This window comes from Peromyscus eremicus, chromosome 17 (genome assembly GCF_949786415.1).
Source record: "Peromyscus eremicus chromosome 17, PerEre_H2_v1, whole genome shotgun sequence".
Lineage (NCBI taxonomy): Eukaryota > Metazoa > Chordata > Mammalia > Rodentia > Cricetidae > Peromyscus > Peromyscus eremicus.
The window spans coordinates 43073462-43081443 of record NC_081433.1 but is presented as its reverse complement, the minus strand read 5'-3'; positions in this window follow the sequence as shown (position 1 = coordinate 43081443).

The window sequence follows — 7982 nt, the reverse complement described above, 5'->3', positions numbered from 1 at the left end:
TGTTGAGATAGTGTTTTCTACATGTGGCTATGAAACTGTCCATGAAATATCATCTCAACTGTTGCCAAAACAAGACTTTCATGATAATAATACCAGTTGACATGCCAACACAGACAGGGGAAGTTTCACAAGGCTTATTCTTAGATGAAGAGCTAAGGCAATCAGTGGCTGCTGAGAGAGAAGGAGAGTCAGATTTCTTTAAGAATTTACCCTGTAGGTTATCCAAAACCAAGTGATAACACATATATGTATGAACCACATTAAGTAGACACTCGGGGTGTGTGTGTGTGTGTGTGTGTGTGTGTGTGTGTGTGTGTGTGTGTGTGTGTATAACAATTATAAAGAAGATAGGTCTTCCTGAACTTGAGAAGTTGCAGGGCATGATAATGGAGGGGGTAGAAATGATATAAATATAGTTCCCATGTATGCAACCCTAAAACACACAAAGTTAAAATTTAAAAATCCCTGCAGCCAGACTTCTACCATTTCACTTAGCTATTATTATTGGAAGTGCATTTCTTTTAAATATTTAAAAGATGTATCTGTTTTCATCTAACCTAAAAATCTTCCACTTTTAAGTGAAGTGACTATATTGCTTTCTGAAATGAACTATGGACATGTTTATGCTAAATCACACTTATATTTGGCACTAGAGTTAATGACTGAGCATCTTCAAGTTCAACATGAAAGACAACATGTATTGAACCAAGATTTGAAAATAAATAAGCTCTACTTTGGCAAAAAAAAACAAACATCAAAAGAAATATCTGCCTACTTACCTATAGTTCCATGTCAAGGAGCTAACAGAAATAAGTGTTAGTATTTGAAAGAGAATATGAGCTCTCCTTTCTGATATACAGATAGGAGCTGCTGCTATCATGAATGTTCCAAACAGTATTGTTCCAAACCAGGTAGTTAATGAGTAATCATCTACTTCAAAGAAACAAGTGATGAAAATGGTCATTGATGTCCTTTACCCTGAGGAGACAACATACTAAACACAAAAATTCAGGAAAAACTGGACAAAAAATTCCAAACCACACCAGATGTCCAAACAGATGTGTTTGGATTTAGAACCCATCTTGATGGTAGAAAGACAATGGCTTCAACATGCTTTGCTCTCTGCAGAGGAGGAGTTCAAATGCCAGCATGTAGGCACAGCCTTATGAGAAGAGAACAATCTTCCCCTTAAAGGTAACGAAGGTCAGAGAATGAAGGTCAGGGGACTGCAAAGGCCAACATTCTTTTGGCAAAAAAGTAAAAGGAGTAGAGACTCTGCAATGACATGATGTGCTGTGATGCCACAAATCCCTAAGGAGAGGACTAAGAAACTGTAACAATGTCATAAAAATGAGATAGAAGCCCTGTGATGCTGTACCTAAATACCTTACTTAAAATACTAATCAAATTTTTATAGCACTAGAGGAGAAAAAGGCATCAATGGTCTCACCCAGTTGTAAACCATATAAACTATGAGACAAATCTATGAGAAAAGATATGCCCACTTATGCCATAATGACACTATTGTTATGAGATAGAAGAATTTTCTCTAATTTGATTTGAATACTGCTCCATTTGAGGGAACCCATACCTGGTGCTGTAAAACTGAATCTCTTTCTTAGAGCCTATGGAGAAAATAGCTGTTTATCTAAATTGATTTAGAATCAAACTACCCATTAAATATTTTTATGACGATAGACATATGTTATCCTCAGCTTTATTCAGAGAAGCCCGATTCTCTAGTTTGTGTGTGTGTGTGTGTGTATGCAATATGTGTGAATAAGTACATATAAGTGTATATAAAATAAAGGAATAATTAATCTCCTAAATACCTTGATTGGAAGATTGAATACTAGTTTAAACTTTAAAGATTACTCTATACTCTATTTAAAGCTAGTTGCATAAATATTTTTAGTTGTGTTTCCTGAATGTTTCTTGATGTTTAATCTAATAATTGTTAGCCCATGTGCCCAGCATTGATGTTCTAAATTTCTAAGACATTTCTAGGATTCCATTCTCTTCTAAATTTTTAGCCTGGCATTTTATTAAGAAATGATCAAACAAAAAATCTGCAAAAAGAACATTTTGGCCTTAATGGTCATAGTGCTGATGATGTCTATTATTATATCCTGTGTTTTGCAATGTGGCTAAAACATAAATATAACCTTTTATTAATTATATGTAGAGAACTTATTTACATATTCATTACAAAAGGTAATAAATTTGATAATAAAACTGAAGGTTGAATTATACTTAAAGCAAACATATACATGTACTTTTAGAAATACTGTATTTTGGCTCGTGATTTTCTTTCATACATATTTATTAATGTTAATAATGTATATCAGGTAGCTAATACTTAGGAAAGTTAACCTTTAAAAACATTTCACAGGATCATGCATATAATTTATATCTGTGAGTTTTTAATGCAATTATCAAGTGGTGAGGCTAGATACTGAAATTAAATGTTGAGGACAATTAATAGATACCTTTTGAAGATAAGTTCCTGACAATGTGTATGTTTTGGTTTAAACTGGTGGTGGTAAAGGGTTTTGAACCATTTGTTTATGGTTTTATAAATATCAGTCTTTAGAGACAAAATATTGAATAATATGGTTACCTAGAGGCCCATTGTTACCTGTGTTAAGTCATGAAGCATTGTCACAGAAAGACCTGATACTAGCAAAATTATTACTGAGACATATAATTATCTTCCTATCAAGTAGCTTTGCTGTCTTTAATGTCATTGCATCAGTACATGGAGCTGCCAAAAATTTACCAAAGAATATATTGATGTTGATGTTCCCGTGATTCCTAGTTATTCAGACTGGAGACAAACATTCATCATCTCCCTGATGGAAGTGTTTCCTGTTCACTTTTCACCAATCTCAACTAAGTCTCATTTAATGAGAGGGATGATTTATAAGACTCACAGTGACCAAATCACTTTTAAATAACATTTAGTCCTTACACTCTTAGCATTTTGAAGCAGCAATTTCTTACATTTTTAGTTGATTATACATTGAATAATATCCTAAATTCTGCTGGAATTCATTACTTAGAAATATGAGATTCCCTGATGAAAATCACATGTGCAAAGCACTTTAAGCTTGCATCCTCAACTAAACGGGAATTTTTGGGGTGAACACAAGAGGCAGCTAACTCAAATCAAAGAGCAAACAGAACAGTACTCATTAGGATTTTATCGAAGTACATGTTTAGACTGTGTGCTTATATTTTTGTCACTGAGCAGCATGGAAGGCCATAGATACACATTTTTTTTTTTATGGCAACCGTGTCATAGATGGCAGCTGATTTCAAATCATGTCAGAAAAGTTTAAACCCAGCCTATTCTTTTTCCTGTTTCAGGTGATAGGTTTTGGGCAGAAGACAATGGTGCTGCAAATACTTCAAGGAACTGCTTATGTAATTGGCAGAGCGATTAGGATGTCACTGGCATAATATATTGCTTCTGCTAGTATTTACTGTGGAAGATTGTACTTTCCAAAGATGCCATCACATCCACAGAGCCCATCTAATTTTCCTGTTGCCATACTTCAAAGGTGGTATTGACAGATCTTCAGTGAGAGCTGTGATCAATCTTCCCTCTCCTTAAACCTGAGTGTACTATGTAGAATGCTGGGGAGTGCTGGTGAGTGACTTCTGAGGTCAAATTATAAACATTGACATGACAATATGAGCATCCTCTCTGATAGTCCCATTTTTTTACTCAGCCAAACATCAACATCCATCCTAAGACATGTGAATGAACTTTCAAGCAGTTCTAGGTCTTGACTGTTCAGCCGTTAGCCCAAGTTCCAATACATGAAACAGAGACAAACTATCCCATCTATCTTTTCTTAAAACATACTCTACTGAAAATAAGAATCAATAATTATTGCTCCTACAAAGTTCAATTTATTTCGGGGATATGATATTGCACCAGCATTTTGCTACTTAGTCTTTGCTTACCTGATATTATTTGAACTTAGAGCAATCTTTCTGTCTCAGAATCCTGATATGTAGGATAGGAGGTATGCTGCGCTGTGTCTAACTACGACGTTTCAAGCTCTGAGATAATTTGTTTCTCAGTAATAGATAACTGGTGCATCTCTGTAGCTTGGGTGATGGATTCTACAATGGGGTTGATGCTCTTCAAGACACCACCATGTTTCCTCCCCTGCCCGTGCACACTGAACCCTAGCTTTTTTCTCTTTTCTTCTCTCATACATTACATCCCAATCGCAGTTTCCCCTTCTCTCATACATTACATCCCAATCGCAGTTTCCCCTCTCCTCTCCTTCCAGCCCCTCCCTCCATCTCTCCTCACCCCCAGATCCACTCCTCCTCCTTTCTCTTCAGAAAAGGGCAGACCTCCAAGGGATTTCAACCAAACATGGTGTATCAAGTCATAGCCAGACATGGCATATCAAGTCATAACAAGACTAGGAACATTCCCTAATATTAAGGCGGAACAAGGTAACCTAGTAGGAGGAAAAGGGCCCCCAAAGCAGGCAAAAGAGTTAAGAGAGCCCCTGCTCCCACTGTTAGTAGTCCCATAAGAACACCAAGCTACACAACCAGAACGTATCTTCAGAAGACCTAGTTCAGACCCATACAGGCTCCCTGATTGTTGGTTCAGTCTCTGTGAGCCCTCTATGTGCCCGGGTTAGTTGATTCTGTGAGCCCTCTATGTGCCCAGGTTAGTTGATTCTGTGAGTCCTCTGTGTGCCCAGGTTAGTTGATTCTGTGAGCCCTCTATGTGCCCAGGTTAGTTGATTCTGTGAGCCCTCTATGTGCCCAGGTTAGTTGATTCTATGAGCCCTCTATGTGCCCAGGTTAGTTGATTCTGTGAGCCCTCTATGTGCCCAAGTTAGTTGATTCTGTGAGGCTCCCTGATTGTTGGTTCAGTCTCTGTGAGCCCTCTATGTGCCCAGGTTAGCTGATTCTGTGAGCCCTCTATGTGCCCAGGTTAGTTGATTCTGTGGGCCATTTTCTTGTGGTGTCCTTGACCCCACTGGCTGCTGTCACCCATCCTCTCCTTCTTCCACAGAATTCCATGAACTCTGCCTAATGTTTGGCTGTGGCTCTTTGCATCTGCTCCTATCAGTTTCTGGATGAAGCTTCTCTGATGTATCTCTTAAGACCTTTTTTTTTTTTAAAATCATGAACAGATGTTGATTCTACCAATGGCTTTTTCAGCATCTAATGAGATGTTCATTTTTTTTCTTTCAGTTTGTTTATTTTATGGATTACATTGACAGATTTTTGTATGTTGGACCATTCCTGCATCTCTGGGATGATGCCCACTTGATCATGGTGGGTTGTCTTTTTGATGTTGAAACCTAACACTAAAAACAATATATTTATTATTTAAGAATTTCATACAATGCATTTTGAACATAATTACTCCCCCTGCAATATCTTCCATAATCGCCTTCAGCTTTGGGATTCCTTTTTTCTCTCCCTATCAAGTCCAGTTTGTGTTGTCCAGCGAATCTTGGGAGTGGGACCTGCAGTGACATAAACATACCCACTAAGGGTAACATCAGTGGAGAAACTGACTCCCTCTCCCAGAGGCTATCAAATGTCAATAACTCTTGAGCTAGTGCTGGAAATTCATGCTCACCTCCCAAACCTTTGTGATAGAATTTTGTCTGTGAAGGTCTTGTACATGCTGTCATGATAACTGTGAGTTTATATGTGCACTGTTGGAGCCCATCTAGATTTCCTAGTGGCTTTACCGCATAAGAGGTTGATTGGACCACAGGCTTGAGTACCAGGTGTTTATAAGTTGTCTACACTTGGTTGTATCTAGCAAGGAGGAGGTCCTTTGCCCCTCCCCCTTGGCATTATTATAAATAGCCCTTTGAAATAAAGTTCTGGGCTGGTGAATAAGGATCCAGGCTCACCCGAGGCTATCCTGAATTTCTCTCTGTTTCTCTTTCCTCTTTATTTCTACCTAAGTCTCTTACCCCTCATTCTTCAAGAGTCCCTGGGGTAAATAAATGTGGGTGGGGGCTGGTCTCTCACAGTGCAGCAGTCTTTATGGGTCTGGAAAATACTGCTTCCTTAATGTTATTGATCATACCTGTCTCTTAAAGTATTTCTGCCTCCTTTTCCTAGAGGAACCCTGAGCTTTGGAGGAGGGGTGTGATATGTATGTTCCATTTAAGGAAGGGTTCTCTATGGTCTCTGATTCTTTTTGTGTTGACCAACTAGGGTCCTCTGTGTTAATTTCTGTCCATTGCAAGCAGAAGCTTCTTTGAGGAGGACTGATAGTTCTTATTATGAACATATCAATAAGTCATTGGGAGTCCTTTTAATACTATGTTCATTAAGCAAAATAATAGCATTAGATTCTGACCTAGGACTGATAACCTATCTAGTCACAGGTTCTTGGCCCCTTTACTGGTGTCAAGTATGGTTCCTTGAAGCAGGCCTTAGAGAAAATCAGGTGATTGGCTACCTTTATAGCATTAGCGATGCTATTGCATCAATCCATGTAGGCAGATTTTTCTGTCCCTCCTGCCAGCTCTCAAATCATGACAGAGAGACTTATTGTTAATTTAATTTATTTATAATAATAATTTAATTTAAAAAGCTTGGCCATAGCTTAACCTTGTTACTAATTGACTCTTACAACTTAAATTAATCCTTTTTTAAAAAATCAATCTATTGTCTTGTGGTTTTATTACCTTTACTCTACACTGCCCATGCTGCTTCCTTTGTATCTGGCTGTCTACTCTACCTTTCTTCTAATGAGATTTCTCTGTTTGGCTCTCTAGCCTATACCTCCTGCCTAGCTATTGACTGTTTAGCTTTTTATTAAACCAATCTGAGTGACACGTATTCACAGTGTACAAAAAGATTATTCCACAACATTTCCCATTTTTGCCTAAATAAAAAGGAAAGGGTTTAACTTGTATATCTTTCCAGCCTGGCCATTGTTGTAACTTTCGGGGTTCACATCTAGGTGGGATTGAAGATTACTTTTTTCCTCTGACAATATCTATAGCACATTCCAGAATTGTGAATGCTAGCCAGTAGGGGAAAATGCTTCTAGGTGACTAGCAGCTTGATTTCCTTATCATCTGTACATAAATATCTGCTGTCTTCTTTTGCTAACATGGTAGGGATTAAGAACTTTGACATTATAGAAAGCCTCAATTATCATGAATGAGCATGTTTGTCTGGGCAGAAAGAATTCAGGAAAAATGATTATTCCTGGGATAATAAATTGATGATGAGTAGTAAAGGAGAAATGTTAGGTCTAGCTGTACCGTAGATGCCATCAATTTGGTATATCACCACAGAATTATTATGTTTTGAGCTTGTATTTTCATAGTTGGTATAATTACTTTTAATAATGATAAAATAATATTATTTCGTTAACAGACTGTATTAGCAATGGTTGAACATTGAGTTTTTCTTGTCATCTTATGATTTAAAAAGACCTGATTTTAGCAAGTTGGTGCTAATAGTACATTTTGAAATTGCTGACATTGTTTATGTTGCTTGGGTAGTTGTAACAAGTATATACAACTTCATTTAGAAAGGGTCACATTGGATGTTTAAATACCACTCCTGTTATTTCATTGTATTTAACATTTTCAGTAGAAACAAATATTTGGCAGTGGGACAGCACATTTTGAATTTGTAAGTAATTTCTACTAAAAAGGTCAACTATTCAACTCTTTGCCCATTCAACTAATAAGATTATTGTTGTCACACATTCTTTTTTTCTTTCCAGAGAAAAATGCCAAGTCCTTTATACTCTGACTCACAAATTATTAAGAAAAAAAACCCTACATTAATGACTTGAGATTCAAGGGCAAATCTTATTATAATTATGATTCATGTTCTCTTATTTTTCAGTTCAGTATACTTATAGATGTATAGTGAGTACTGGACTTCAAGAACCATTTTAAAATCTAGTATGTAGAGGGAAATACTTAAATCTTTTTTTGTTTATTTAAAAT